At 58.1% G+C, this 15656-nt stretch overlaps 1 long non-coding RNA gene across 1 annotated transcript; it reads right to left on the minus strand.

Moving 5' to 3' along the window:
- Nucleotides 1–232: 232 nt before the first annotated feature.
- On the minus strand, nucleotides 233–14686 carry LOC103352197 (uncharacterized). The gene is made up of 2 exons (XR_007910649.2): nucleotides 9618–14686; nucleotides 233–9186 (listed from the first exon to the last, which is right to left on the minus strand). It is a non-coding gene; the product is annotated as an uncharacterized lncRNA (long non-coding RNA).
- Between the last annotated feature and the right edge of the window lie 970 nt (nucleotides 14687–15656).

A 15656-nucleotide genomic window follows, 5' to 3' on the forward strand; every position in this document is an offset into this window, starting at 1 on the left:
ACACTGCCCCCCAGTTGCCGGCTGACCTTGGGTTGACCTTGGCCCCATCCTCAAGTACCCCCTCTCCAGGCACCTGTGGACTTTGCTAATTTCTCTCCTTTGCTCTAACCCGGCTGCTAAGCATGGTTAGCGATTTGCTTGCCTTTGTAGCTAAGGAGTGGCTGGGGCAGTGCCCTTAGTTTTCCTTTGAAATTGTGGCGGATTTGGGAAACCGAGAAACCTTGGAAGCCTATTGGAGCGGGCTCAGCTTTTTATTTCAGATGAGCTCTAATTGACCAGAGGAGTGGGGCGTTCTTAGCGAGGACGGATATTGGAAAGACATACATCACTGATTTTATTTCCTTATTATTGTTTGTGCTGGAATTAATGCAGAGTCTTGGGTTTGGAGAAAAATTATGGGCCACTTCTGAGATGAACACCCCTCGTATGGCTCATCTGGACCCGGGAGAGGGCTCTCCATCAGTGTCCTGCCGATACGAGGCCGCTGCCTGCTGTGCTGAGGTCGCCTGGCCGGCCGTGTCATCTGATCTTGGAGTCACTGCAATCAATGAGCTCCCACTAAGCAAATATCTCCAGTTTTTCAGCACGTGTGTTTGCTGTGTAAATTTCCTTTCTCTGCCAATATGCTGAGCTGGCACCATTAATTTCCAGAGGTGGGACAGGGCTGCCGGCTCTGAGCACTCGGGGCGAGCGACGACGTGGGTGACCACCCTCCGGCACCCAGCGCCCCCCACGTTGCCTGAGGTTTGCCTTGGACGCGTGCTGAATCCCAGCGGTTGGCACAGACAGACAGGCTGAGCCAGGAACCAAATAGCTGAGAGCCACAAACGTTTCAGCTTCGGGGGCACTGTCTGGAGGCTCCGCCGGCAGTGCGGGCAGCGAGCCGCACTCGGCTCCCCAGGTCAGAGGCTCATGAGAAGGAAGACAACGACGCTGTGCCCCCTGCCTGGGAAATGCACGGAAACCACCTTCAGCCCCCGGCCGATGGGAGACAGATCCTTGGGACTGAACGAGCCTGTCCTTACTGGCAGGGAGGCTGGGGTTCCGCCGTGGGAACAGGACTCAGCCGGGCTGCTGCCCTTGTGCCCCTGCCCCAAAGAGCCCACACGTGCCTGGCCCTGGGCTGTTTGCCCAGCTCCGCCCTTCCCTGATAATCCCGCTGAGGACAGAGAAGTGACCAACCTTCCTCAGTCTACAGCGTCTCCCCCTCTAGGCACCGTCACAGCCCAGACTTGGGGAGCCCAGGACTCTCATCCGGGAGTCTCTGAGCCACTGTGTGCTTATCAAGGCGCCGGCTGCCTTGTCCCATCGCCCACACCAGCTCCCCGGCAGGTCAGCTCTGTTTGAGTCCTGAGTGCCCCACCCTGGGTCAGGCAGCGGGGGTGGCCGTGGGTGAGGAGGCCTAGCAGGTTGGCCAGCACCTGCTAGATCACGCCTGCTGTGGGTGGACGGCCCACTGGGCGCTGTCTCGGTGGACGCTGGGTTTCTATGGCTAACACCGGACAGTGCAGGATTTGGTATCTATACAATGTCTTGGTCCCTTGACAAGGAAGCAGCAGCCATATCATAGTGTGATTCTGCCCTCTGTGGGACAGCACGCTTTCCTGAGTGACTTCTCTGTGTCAAGCCCAATGTTTAGTGTTTTCAAGAGCGTGCTCCCTGAATTTCCACACCAAGCGTGGGGCTGGGTGATAAGCGGCACACTTCAGGGGTGAGCAGTCAGTTCCCCAAAGTGCGCTCGCTGCTGGCCAAGTCGGGGCTGCCTGGCGCAGAGCCCTTGCTCTCCTGGGACTCAGTCCATACATCCTTCAGCTGACATTGGGCTCCCAGGCGCTGTGGGGGCTTTGCGATGAGGACCATGCTCCTCCGAAGCTCTGCTCATTTCTCTGTGGGTGATCTGGGATTCATGCCGGAGCTGCGGGAGCACAGACTGGCCGCCATTCCGCCCCTGGGTTCCTGGTCACCCTGGACAGTCCCCTACCCAGGATTAAGTCTGCCGCGACTGGCTGGGCCCCGCACTTGCATCTGTTGGGCGCACCAAGAAGTACCTGGCATTCGGCTTTTAGGAAAAGCAAGGACCAAAAAGAACCTTTGGCTTTTCCTGAGCTTTTCAGTCTTCCCTACTCCGGCTGCTGTCGATGACTGAGCGGTTTGCAATCTGATGGACGCCATTGCGGCTCAGCGCTGTGTCCCCAATGTCCAGGAAAACCGGTTCCCACATGGCCCTCACATTTCAGTCTATGGGAGATTGGACGGTTGGTGCTGGCTGGTGGCGGGTAAGTGTTCCCAATGCGTGCAAGAGGCCAGTGCCGCGTGACGCAGTGTGCAAGCGTAGCCTGGGAGCCCTGTTCCACCCAGGGGTGCACCCAAGGAACACGGAATAGCAGACATGGCTCACGGGAGGACACGATGCTTTCTGGCAGGGCTAGCGGGACCCAGGTGAGCACAGTGGGACCCCCGGCCAGCAAGTGCGCAGCTCTGGAGACCTCCCATTTCTCCAGCGTAGAGACGGGGCTCAGGCTGGGGGGCAGAGGGCGACCGTGAGCACGCACCCCTGGTAGCTGCTGCTCGGTGCTGAAGGTTCCGGAAACGTGCAAGGCTCTCTGCCGGGTGCTCTTCCTGGGCCGAGGGTTTGTGATTCCTGGTGCTGAGTCCGCCGGCTTGGGTGGCTGGGTGTGAGACATCACAGCGCAACCCTGTAGGGTTCTTCAGAAAATTCATGGAAAAATGGAGAAATGGCACAAGAAGGTTTTTGAAATTCGTGCCCAGGGTTCTTCGTAGGATCATGGTGACGACTTTGCCTGCTAGGCCCCCGGTCTCGTGCCTGAGATTTGTCCAGAATGTGAGAGATTTGAAAAGCAAGGCTTTCCGGCTTCCGTTTTCAAAGTTGGCGCTGACGCTTGCCTTGGCCACAAAGTGTTACCTTGAACAACCATGGTCTCGGTCACGACTCCATGGACGCAGGCGTTAGACTCCCCACGGAGGGAGTGGTGAAGTGGGTGAGGGAGTGGCTGCCGCACCGACACCAGGCTGTCCCTGTGCCGGAGAGATGGCGACCACTCACAAACATGCAGTGACTGCAGGGACACAGGAAGCAGCCAGGAAATCTGCTGTCCACGGCGTCTACACCCGGCCATCGTCTGTATCCCAGCCCAGCCTGCTCAGGACCGGAAGTCCGGCTCCCAGGTCACAGCACGTGAATTTCGGGGGGGACATGAGCTTTTGGACCACAGCCTGCCGGGGTCAGAGGGGCACCAGAGGGCATTCACGGCAGGATTCCTGGCCGCTGCCGGGGTGGCAGCAAGCTCAGGACATCCTGAAGGGAGTGGAAGCTCGGTCCAGCTCACCACGTCCACGACACAGTAGGCGGCACACTGGCGACCCCGGAAACCACACCAATTAAAGACAGCAGCCTGAGACGCTCCCCTGGGAGTGCTTCTCCAAGGACAAGGAATGGCGCAGGGATGCAGGCCCCTGCCTGGACGATGCAATGCACACAAACCAAAACTTGCCAGAGGGAGAAAGTGACAGAGCGGGAAGGAGCCGTCAGACGAACAGATGTCAGCTCGCGTGAGCCTGAGACACTCTGGACAGAAGTAATGACGAGGAGGTAATCTCCAACTGCTTTCGCCCAGGTAAACTGTGAGTGTAAGGAATGCGGGATACTCCAGATCCCAGGGGCACACTGAATATCAGCAAACCAAATCCACCAATCTCCTCACCGGCGCTACTGCCAGGCCGAGTTCTGAGGGGGGAGATGGCGACTCCGGGGGACAGAGGGCGCCCGTGTGTGGGTCCCCTGACGGCTTTCCTGGGCTGCAGGCACTCCTTTGTGGGCTCTCCCTCCACCAAAGGATTTTGAACTTATATTTGTGAAGATAAGCGGACTCCAAGCTGGATGAGAGGCATTTTTTCCCTCTCAGATGTTACGGAAGATATTTTTATGAGTCCTGAGTGGGTCTTGGGCCCTGGGCACCGAGCCAGGGCTGCACATAATGGGGACACTGGCCCTGCTTTGATAGAGAGTCTGCGACCTGGGGAAAGACGGAGACGGGGCCGTCTCTCCTCCCAGGGCGGAGACGGGGCCGTCTCTGTCCCTTCAGTCGCTCCTCCGCGCGCTGCTTCCATGGCCGCACCTCCCCGTGCCGCCACCTGAGCACTCTGGGGAGGGGTCCTCCACTGAGTCCTGTGAACTCTTCCTGGAGCACTTGTGCGCCTTCTGCCCGAGAAGCAGAACGCTGGCAAGGAGGAAGAAGTCATGGTTTCCTAGAGCAGAGAAACTGGCGAGAAATGCAGGCGTGAGCAGTTGTCCACACGACTGGACACCAGTTCCAGCGTCTAGCCAAACAGTAGACAAACAGTGTTAAGACATACTGAGTTATAGGCTCCCCAAATCACAGGTTTCTAAAACTAAAGCTGGAGTTCTATGAAAGTGAGGCGGAGGAGAGGAGGCGGACCAAGGTCCCGGTGACCCTACCGAGGCCATTCAACTTTTGACTCTAGCAGTTAGAGGAAAAAGTTCAAATGTGTTTTTTAAAATTAAACAAATCACTTGTAGATTAGAAAACAGGCATAACTGTAAACCCGAGGATACACAGAAATGGACCATTCAGCCTGGAATGAAATAAAGTGGAAAAGAGCCAGGGAACAGGAGGACCAAAAGCGTGGGCTGACGTGACAGAAGAGCAGCCATGTTTCGTCCCAACGGAGTGGCCATGAGATGATGTCAAACAGGCTGAATGCTGCATTAGAGACGTCTAAGTCAGAATTACAGGGAGGGAGGGAGAGAGAGAGAGAGAGAGAGAGAGAGAGAATCTTCTGTCCAGCGGCTCACTCTCCAAATGGCCGCAACGGCCAGGGCTGGGCCAGGCTGAAGTCAGGAGCCAGGAGCTTCTTCCAGGTCTCCCACATGGGTGCGGGGGCCCGAGCGCCTGGGCCGTCTTTTGCTGCTTTCCGAGGCACACTAGCTGCACAGGAAGTGGAGCAGCCGGGTCTGAAACCACTGCAGATATGGGATGCGTGTTGCAGGCGGCGGCTTTACCCGCTACACCACAATGCCAGCCCCCGAATCACGTTTTCAAGTTAAAAGTGAAACAAACGCCAAAAACGAGTGGGAAAACTACAAAGGAAAAAAGCACAGAAGGCAGGCTAAATATTTGACAGAATCGAATTTTAGGCGAAAAGCATTAAATGAAACAAACAGCTAAAATGCAAAGGTACAATGGGGATTTAGAACCAATTTCCTTTGATGAATAACAGCATAAGTTATAGAGCATTAACTTGGAAATATGAGGAGAAGACAACAAGAGAACTGAATGTACGATTCATCTTTGACTAACAAGAAAACAGAATTTTTGATTAAAAGAGCCAATGTGGTTGATTTAGTGGATGGAAGTTAAACTTTGTGTCCTATTGGTTGCAAACATCTCTTGCAAACTTCTCTCCAAGTTTTAAGGAAAGCGGATCCTATTCAAGGCAGCACATGAGACTTCAATATGTTTAAAACGGAGACTTTTTGGGGATTCCATTGGAAAAATATGAAAGATTAAAAAAATCTAAAAAGTAACATTTGGGAGCATGGTGGAGGTGGAGCTCTGAGGACCCGTCTCCCTCCAGTGAAGCGAGATGAAGCAGCCCCCAAAGCTGCCAGGATCCGCGCTTCCAGAAATCTAGACCCTGGTAAAGAAAACTCAAAATGATCCGAGAAGTGCAAAGGAAAGAAGGCACCAAACTTTGGTGAGACCGGCGGTGTCTTTGCTTATCCGGGTGTTAATCCCCCATGCCCGGCTTCATTGCGGCTTTGGCGCCCACCCCAGCCTACGCCGCACTCTCTGTGGCTTGCTCGAGGCAGAGGGGGCACCAGGGGTCTTGTTCTCCAAGAGCCAGTGGTCTGGAGGCGCCCCGAGCTCTCAGCTCAGAGTCGGCTCCTGCTTCACCCTCGCAACACTGTCAGGGCTGAGGTGGCCTCCTGGATGTCGGTGTCCAAAGCATGGGAGGGGCACGCAGCCTGCAGCCTGCAGCCGGCTGGGGCTGGGGACAGCCACTGAGCCAGCAGCAGGCAACCAGAGTTTGCAGGAGGGGACGCTTGGCACCTCAAGGCTTGAGAAAGCTCCTGGGTGCGCCACGGGACCCAGTGCACGCCTGCCGCTAGACGTGGGCTCGGAAGAGACCCGAGAAGACCTCAGCCTTGCGTGTCCGGCTGACCGTCAGGCTCTGCAGAGCACAAAGTGAGGGCTGAGGGAGCAGCGACTCCCAGCCGCCTGCGCAGACTGGGAGCGTGGGGCTTTGCTTTCCTTTCTGGCTTCAGGTGTTCCAGGGCATCTCTGTCAAAGCCGCCGGCTGACCACAAAGCCAGCAGTGGAGGAGGACAAAGAACAGCGTGACAATGCGACCACCCTCCACAAGCCACAGGAGTCATCTCTGGGGAGGGGGCAGAGGTCCTGAAGTATCCTGTGCAAAATCCAGTTTTCAACCAGAAACTATGAGACTTGCCGACAAGCAAGGAAGGTGGGCCACTTCACAGCAGAACTAAATAAAATAAAAAGAAAAAAAAAAAAAAAACCAATGAACCGAAATCGTTCCAGGGGAAGCCCAAGACATTGGCTAACAAGACAAAGACCTTATATTTAAGGCACCGGCTTTTAAATGCGCTCAGCAAGCTACAGAAACCCCGCAGGAGGATCATCCACCACGAAAAAGAGCTTCTCAAGAAACAAACAGAGACGGCCATCAGGGAGCTCACGGACACGCTGAGACTTTGATGGGCCATAGCCAGAGGGAAACTTTGCCGGGGGTTCAGACACAGTTGAGAGGGTGGAAGAAAAAGGCAGCCGGCTTGGAGATGGCTCCGTTGGAGTCACCTGCCCGATGGCTTCCAGGGAGTGGACGCTCAGGCAGCTGCAAGGCACGCCCTTCACAGAGTGAAAGGACGGGGAGTCGTGGTGGGCAGGGCTGGTGGTCATCATGGAAGCCAAGAGGCCATCAGTTCAAGCCAGACCCTTCTAAATTTCTGGTGGTGGGGTCCTCGGGAAAGCCAGTAACAGAAGAACGGGTAAAAATATGCAGAAAAAGAAATGAGAAGACTCAAGGAGAGGCTGAGGGTCAAAATCAACAGAAGAGAAGGCGGGGATGAACTGACAGGCAGGAAACAGATAGCCAAGTGTCAGGAGCAAGTCAGTCCTGATCACAGTCGCCTTACATACAAATGAAGTTCCCATTAAAACGTAGAAAATGAGAGAACGGAGGAAAAAGGCTCACTGAGGGGACCTCAAAGAGTTCCTGGAAAAATTGAATGGAAAGATAATGTCTATTTTGGTGCAGAAATTTTGCAATCCGCATGTAGCTTTCTCTCTTTTTTTTCCTTCTTTTTTTTTGACAGGCAGAGTGGACAGTGAGAGAGAGAGACAGAGAGAAAGGTCTTCCTTTGCCGTTGGTTCACCCTCCAATGGCCGCCGATGGCAGGAGCCAGGTGCTTCTCCTGGTCTCCCATGGGGTGCAGGGCCCAAGCACCTGGGCCATCCTCCACTGCACTCCCAGGCCACAGCAGAGAGCTGACCTGGAAGAGGGGCAACCGGGACAGAATCCGGCGCCCCGACCGGGACTAGAACCCGGTGTGCCGGCGCTGCAAGGCGGAGGATCAGCCTAGTGAGCCGCGGCGCCGGCCTAGCTTTCTCAATGTACACATTCTGCACGGACTTCTGGAAGACCTCCTGTGTGCGCTCCACCAGTCTCTCGATCCAAAGGCACAAACGGGTTGAGAGCGAGAGGCTGGATGGGAAAGCCATTTTGTGCGAAGAGTAACCAAAAGCGAGCTGGGGTCATTGTACTAAGCGAAAACAAGCTCACAGGAGGCAGAGGGCAGCTGTGCCCAAGGCAGCATCCCTGGCTGATTCTTCTCCTTGGTTATTTTGGTGGGTGTCTTATTCGATGGGGGGAATCATGACACAGCGTGCACGCCCTGTCACAGGTGTGTGACACTCATGGAACCGATCAAGCCACAGACCACCTCCGCCTCCCCAGGGCGGGGTCCCCAGTCCCCAGTCGCTGTCCTGTGCCTGGGGCTTCTTACCAGCATCCCTGGCTCCTGCCCGCTGGATGTGGCTGGCACAGCCATCAGAACGTGCCCAGCACTGCCGCCTCTGGGGGGCACACATCTCCCGGGTGAGACCCGCTGCTCCCCAGCCCCCTTCCAGCCAATCTTTCCTCCCAGAGGCAGCCGCTCCGCCGTGGCCTCTCTCCAGAGCAGCCTTGCCTGTCTTTGAACTCTACGTAAAGAAAGCGCACAGGCGTCCTCTTTGGTGTCTGGCATCTTTTGCCGGCATGGAGGCCGTGAGGTTCGCCTTCGTCCTCCTGTCTGTCCCAAGGGGTCAGTATGCCGCAGCCTCTGTCCCTTCCGCTGGGCCTGGGCACTTGGGCCACTTAGTTGCTCCAGGGAGCAGGGGGGCAGCTAGGACACCCTCGGGCAGCTCTTTGCATAAACATAGGCTCTCATATCTCTTGGGTAAATACCCAAGGCATACCGTGGGTGAATGTTTAACAGCCAAACTGTCTTCCAAAATGATTCCTTCATCTGCACCCCGCCCCCACCGCAGGCACAAGGCTTGCCGTGTCCCCACACCTTCCCCAGTGCTGGTGTGCTTTCACCTGTGACGCGCGAGTGTCAGCTCACGGTGGCCCCACCTCGCCTTTCCCTAACCTCTAACGATATCCAGCGCCTTATGGTGTGTTTATTTCAAATGTATACTGAGAGATATTTCAATATAATGTCTATTTGTGTGTTATATGTGTATGTCACAAAGGGCTTGTGTCTAGAATATACAAAGAACTCTTGGAGAATCAACGGTGCCGTGAGAATGGGCAGACCTGTGCCGACACTTCACGGGCCGTGTTTCTGCCTTGCTGGTCACTGCTGCCCGAATGGGCAGACCTGTGCCGACACTTCACGGGCCGTGTCTCTGCCTTGCTGGTCACTGCTGCCCTGGTGCTGCTGTGGCTCCCACGGTGCCCGTTCAGGACTCACCCCCCACACAGCTAAGTGCTGGACAGCGCTGACCCCCTCATTCTCAGAACAGCTGGGTAAGTAAAGTGCGCTCACCTGCACTGTGCAGAAGAGAGAACAGCTCACCTGCTCAAAGTCCCGGTGGTCGCTGGGAGGCCCGGTCTTCTTGCCCAGGCTGTTCCATGTCCCTTCAGAGAGAGGAGGCGGTGTTAGAGAGATGCACAGGCAGGGGCGCCCCTCCCCTTGTTTTCCCTCTTCTAAGCGAGGTTCAGAAACACCTCCAGCTCGTCAGTGGGAGCTGCCTCTTGGAAGCTGAGAGGATGCTGTTTGCAAGCTCGCACAGGTGAAAAACCTCTCTCAAGCTGCCTACAAAAGTCCCCGGCACAGGGCCGAGACCTCTGGCTAACTACAGCCCGCCGACCCATTGGCTGGCTGCTGTTTTCCGTCTTTAGCCACCGATCCGCTTCAGGTACCCTGCTAGCACCTTGCCAGCCCGTCAGAAGGGGCTCCCTGCTTAGCAAGACAAAAGTTGGGCTCCAAAGCAGGGCCCCTCTGGACCCCCAGAGTCCCACTTGCTTCCTTTCTGTCTGTCAGTAAAAGCAGCTCCCGCCGCGCTTACCTGTCTCACCCGTGCCTTCTTCTGTGCGGATGAGTTCACAGGTGGGAATCCACACCAGAATCCGTGCGTTACTTCTAACGGGGGCCTTTCTGTGCTGCTGGGGGAGGCTACGTTGTCTTCTTTTAGGGAAAAAGAGAGAGCAAATCCTAAAAGGAAGTGTGCTTTCCGCCTGAGAGCCCCTTCAAACGCCATGCCCTCCTTCACCCAGACCCTCTCCTGAGGCACTTCCCAGGGCGCCTCCAGCATCCGCCCCTCCTGGGGCTCAGGTCACGGGTGTGTGCCACAGTGCTGGCTCCCCTGGCCTTCCTGTCTTCCTGCTCCACAGGTTCTGGGCGGGCTGCACCAGCGCCCTCTCTGTGGGAGCGGTCATTTCTTTCCTGATGATGGGGGACGAGCATCCGTCTTGTTTGAACAGGCACGAGGGGTCGCTATCCGTAAGCACGCCCAGGGGTTTGCAGAGTCACAGGCTAGCGCTGGGCAGCCGTCCTCCTCTCGGGAATCCAGCAGGGGATACCCAGCACTTGGGGAGGCTTGGGGGGGGCGTTGTTCAGCTCCTGGGACCAGGTGGTGGGAGCGTGGGGTCCCACTGAGTTCCAGGAGTCTTTTCTAGCAATGGGAGTCAGCAGAGTGTGGGCTCGTCCTGCGAGGCCCACACTGTGGGGATGGTGGGGTGACGGCGTTCTTTGACAAGAAGCACTGGAGACCGTTTCTGTGAACGTGTCCCTTTACTAGCAGTCAGGCACAAGCTTTTATAGGGCAGGTGAAGGGGAGTAGCTAGCTCAGGGTAGCAACACTAATTCTATAGGATGAAGCCGATACTGGCGCCACTATGCTTCTCCAGTCAGCTTGAGGTCACGTAGCCCACGTAGACTTTCAGATGGTCTTAAGGGTCTGGGCCACACCCAGGAGCTGCTCACCTAGTTGACAATCGCAAGGCCCCTCAACAGGAAGTGGGGGTGGGGGAAATGTGCCTGGGGCTCCTGCCTCCTGACAGCAGTCAGGTCATATGTGTGGGGGGGTCTCAGTGTGCTAAGCCCTCAACCAGGGTTTTTTCCCGGGGGGCATGGTGTGCCGTGCCCTCTTAACTTCCTGTATGGGCTAGGCAGGCAGTCTCCCAGCCAGGCACAGGGTCACCCACAGCAGAGAACACCACAGGGTCCGGGTGGAGGAGCCTTCTGTGAGGCTGAGAGAGGGGTCGGGTTTAGCATGATGACAGACAGGCAAGTCTCCGGGGGTTCTGTGGGGTCGTGGAGGAGTGGCTCCTGGGAGTGGCTCACTGCTGCACCTGTTGCGAGCCTGTGAGCTCCAGGACTGGGGCTGACAGCGCTGGGGCCCTGGGTGTCATGGCTGAGCAGGGGGTTTCTGCATCTCGACATGGTAGGAGCTGAGCGATCGGACAGGACTCCTCCCTCTTCCCATAGCAAGGCCACATGCAAATGTGACAAAGGCTTAAAAACCAAGGGGTAGTTACTACTTCACTGCCAATCAAAATACTGAGGGTTCCCGCCAAGGAGGGACTTCCTCTGGTGACAGCCAGTGGGGGCATCTCTCAGGGCCCTCTTCTGACAGTCTCTGGGCTATTTTATTTATTTTGTGACTTTTCTTGTGTGACCATTTTGGAGGAAGCGTTAGCATCAGAGATTTAAAGCACACGTGCACTCATGCATCTACACGCATGCCTGCATGCACACACACACGTGTACACAGGTGAGTGTGCACACACAAATGCTGCTGCACAGGCAGATACGGCCCAGGACTCAGTTTTCCATCCTGGATTTCCCCAAAGCCGATTGTAGAGGGTAGTTGGACTTAACACAAGACCTTGAAACTCACAGCAGGAGCTACGTACACCTGCAGTACCTGGCGGCCCAAAGTTAGAAGCAGCGGGAAGAACTCCTCCTTGGTCCCAAGGGGCTGGGCAGGCCATGCCACGTGGCCCAGGCATCAGCCCCCGCGTGCTAAGACTTTAGTGCAGTGAGCACTGAGATTAGGAAGGAGCAGGTGTGGAGGCGCCTCCAAGGCCCAAGTGGCTCTGGCAGCAAAACCACACGTCCACTTCCACGCTGAGGCTCGGGTGTCCAGCTGGTGGCTGTTGGGATGAAGACTCTTCATTAAACAGCCTGGGCTGTGTCCACTACGGCCTCTGGTGGGCAAGTGCAATCTGGAGGGTGGCCAGTTCTCCTACGCAGAGCTGTCCTTAGCCGGATGCTCCCTTCTCCCCATTTCTCATGGGACCCGGATACCCCAGGAGTTCACTGACTCACAGGAGCAGTGTCTACCCACGCAAACCCAAGGTGCCCTCTTCTGACAGGGGTGACAGAGCAGAGCCATGCTCTCACACCACGCACAAATGTGGCCAGCGTGTCGCCATCTGCACGCTGTGAGCACAGACGGCCCCATCTGGCCAGCATGGCCAGGCGAGCCAGGGCTCTGGGCAGCAGTGACCTGTGGGCTCCGATTCCCAGGGACATGGAGCCTTCTAGTGGAGAGTCTTCTGTGTGAGGACATCCCGGTGCCACGTTGTCCTGCGTCTGCTCCCCTCTGGGTAGAAGCGATCTTAGGAGTCCTGGGGAGGCACTGAACACGAGAGGCTGTGATGTGTGCTGAGCACGGCGAGGGGCCAGTAGCAGAGGGAGGTGGCCGGGGCTCTCTGGGTCCTGGGGACAAGAAGTGGCCTTGGGGAGATGTGTAAGTGGTCATAGCAACAGTGCACGTGTGGTGTGAGGGGCCTTGGGCTCTGCCGCCTCCTGGCTGGGGGCCCTTGTGTTGGTCGCCTAGCTTCGCTGTGCCTTGGTCCTGTTATCCATAAAATGGGAGCATAGTAGTAACTTGTGGGATACGCATGGATGGCCGGGCCCCAGCTCAGCTGCCTGGGTGGAGCCTGTGACTGTGCTGCGAGCCCAGGGACCACGCTTCAGGCAGCAAGGTTGTGAGTGGCGGCTGTGGGCGGCCACGGAGGTTCCAGGGAGGAGCCCCAGAATAGCACTCGGTATGGCGTGAGCGAGTCGCTGTGAGCCGCATGAAGATCACAAATGACAAAGGCCTAAGCACGAGTCCCAGCTACTGCCTTCCCGGCGCTGTCGACATTAGAACACTCTGCAAAGACAATGACTGGGTGTTCTGGAGCGGGACTCAGACACCTGCGGCGCCCGCCGCTCGGCCCCGGGAGAGGTGTCTCGGGGTTTCTACAGGAGCCGCTGCAGGCCTGCCAGCTCTCCCGCGAGGCCCCCAATGCCGTTCTGGCATGACATGAGGGTACCGTGGGCGCAGGATGCCAGGGACACCCATGCAGAACGCTGAGAATCCCCCAAGCACTGAGTGTCGGCTTCGTCGTCAGCAGCGGCTGGGGCGGGTGAGCTGCTGGCTTCGCAGTAGAGCAGCCAGGCCCATGGATGCAAAACCTGGGGTCAACTTTTGCAGAAAAATTGCCAAAGTGGGGGCTGTGCCACGGAATAACAAATCAGTCAAGGAGAAGAAAACCGTGTAGCTTCCGGCCTCTCCCTAGCCCTGCTGGGAGCTGAGGGCAACTGGACAAGGAGGGCCAGGAGAAATTCTGCACAACAGCTGAGCGGACAAAGGAAAAGCCCAGCAATTCACGTGCTCACGGCTGCCAGACCCATGCTGCCGGCGACTCCCCCAGGGGCAGAGACGGGGTGGTGCCTGGGCTGGAAGCTCCACTTCCCTTGCTGAGCCGAGCCGCTCCCACTGAGCGCCCACGCCTGACCGCGAGCACCTGCACGGCGCTGGAGACCAAAGCCGGGACACTGGATCCTCCCGGTGTGCCTGGCGCTGCCGCGGCACCCCAAAAACCTGTGTTGAATGAATGAATGAATTCCTAGCGAAGACGGCGCAGGCTGCACGTCGTGGGCTTGTGTGTACGGCCCCCGTACGGCATTCCCAGTGGAAGGAGCCAGCTCGGCCGTGTATGTGCTGGTCACTGCCCCAAGGGCTTTGAAAACGTGGGCGTTCTTCCAAAACTCGAGAAAAATTCTTCCTGCTTCTCAAACAAAGAAACAGGCACCGAGATCTCGCTCACGGAGTCCAGGGTCCCGGACGCACCGGGCTCGCCCTGCTTCCAGAGGCAAGGGCACCCTGCTGCTTCCCTCTGCGGTTCCAGGAGCCACGCGAACACTGCTCCCTGCCGTGGGACGCAAGCTCTGGGCGGCAGCACGGGCTCCTTGCCGGGTGTTCCAAGCCGAGGAGGCCACGGCTCACCTGGGCCATGTGGGTAAGGCGGCTTCAGCGTGGGTGAGGCCCGCTTGCCGGGGGGGCCTGGGTGGGGTCTCCCTGGTGCCTGTTCCCCTGTGAAGCAGTTCAGTGCCCCCCTCCGCAGAGGAAGCCGCACGGTAGGAGGCAGAGGGTGCCTGTCCATGCGGAGTTTGGACACGGGAAGTCTCCACTCGTCTCCGGGTCAACCCCAGGTCACGGCGCAGGGAGTCTCACCTTCACTAGACAGACAACCAGAGCCCACGCGGGCTCAGAGCTCTCTTGGAGTGTCAGAGTGTCCTGGGGACTCAGTACCACCCACGCTGCTCTCCCTCTGCCAGCCCCTCCTGCATCTCTCTCAAAACCACTCTGTTAGGGCCCTGCGCCCCCCCCCCTTTTTTTTTTTGAGAGGCAGAGTGGACAGTGAGAGAGAGACAGGGAACAGGGAGAAAGGGCTTCCTTTGCCGTTGGTTCACCCTCCAGTGGCCGCTGCGGCCAGCACACCGCGCTGATCAAAGCCGGGAGCCAGGTGCTTCTGGTCTCCCATGGGGTGCAGGGCCCAAGCACCTGGGCCATCCTCCACTGCACTCCCTGGCCACAGCAGAGAGCTGGCCTGGAAGAGGGGCAACCGGGACAGAATCCGGCGCCCTGACCGGGACTAGAACCCGGTGTGCCGGAGCCGCAGGCGGAGGATTAGCCTAGTGAGCCGCGGCGCCGGCCAACCTTTCCTTCTTGAAAGGCCTTCCTCCCTTCACTCCCATGGGGGACCCCTCCCCCTCACTGCTGCGTCCTCCCCTCCCCCTTCTCCCCTTTTCTGCCCGTCCCCACCTCCCTCAGTGACTCTCCGCCACCCCTTCGCCCTGTCCTCCCCTCCCCTTCTCTCTCCCACCCCGCAGTGTCCTCCCCACCCCCCCTCCCCTCCTGCTGGGCCTGCTCACTGCAGACACGCCCACTGTGCTCACCCAGCGCTGCTGACCCCAGCGTCCTCTGTCCTGGGCCCCAGCTCCCGCCCTCGCTCCAGGGCCTGCCACCTCGCTGGGTGCCGCCAGTGAGCTCACGCTCATCACGCCCCCATGCCACCTTTCCGTCCCCTTTGCGCAGTCCCTTGGCTGGCTGCTCGCCAGGCGGAGGGAGCGAGGTGCTGCCAGTGTTCCCAAGGAGCTCACGGTCCAGCGAGAGGGGGTCCAGAACCCCGGGCACCGGCCCCGTGGGCTGCACAGCTGGGGCCGGGCCGGCACTCAGAGGACAGTGGCTTGCCCGTCCAGGCCACGCCTGGGGTTTCGTAGGTGTGGGCCCCTGGCGTTCTGAACTCAGTTCCCAGCCATGGTCCCAGGCTTTGCAGGACTCGAGGTGCAGCCTTGCAGGCAGGGGTGTGGAATTGGGTGAGAGACAGTGCCAGGGCGCTGGGACTGGGCTCACCGAGAACGGAGGGAGTGGAGAGCAGGAGCGAGCCGCCTCCTCGTGTCCCCTGTCCCCGCCCTGTGGGAGGGCCGCGTGCTGCTCTTCCTGCTGCTGTTGCTGCTTTGTGGTTTTGGTTTTTAAGCCTCCAGAGCAGCTGGGAGACCTGGGAGGACCGCCTGGGGCACTCTAAGGGCTCCTTGGAAGGGAGACGCTGGCGTGGCTATGTGGCTCCCCCACTTTTTCTCCATGCGTCGGCCTCGGAAGACGAGTCTGCTTTCCCTTCAAAAGCCAAATTCAGCGTCTTTGACAAGAGACGCCCCAGCAGGTCAGGAGGCCCAAGCCCTCCATTTTACATATGGGGACACTGAGGCCCCCGGCCCCCTGCTAGGAGGGGGTCAAGACCCGCCCTTCCCCTCCCCCACTGCCGGCCGC

The sequence above is a fragment of the Oryctolagus cuniculus genome, chromosome 12 (genome assembly GCF_964237555.1).
Source record: "Oryctolagus cuniculus chromosome 12, mOryCun1.1, whole genome shotgun sequence".
Taxonomy (NCBI): Eukaryota; Metazoa; Chordata; class Mammalia; order Lagomorpha; family Leporidae; genus Oryctolagus; species Oryctolagus cuniculus.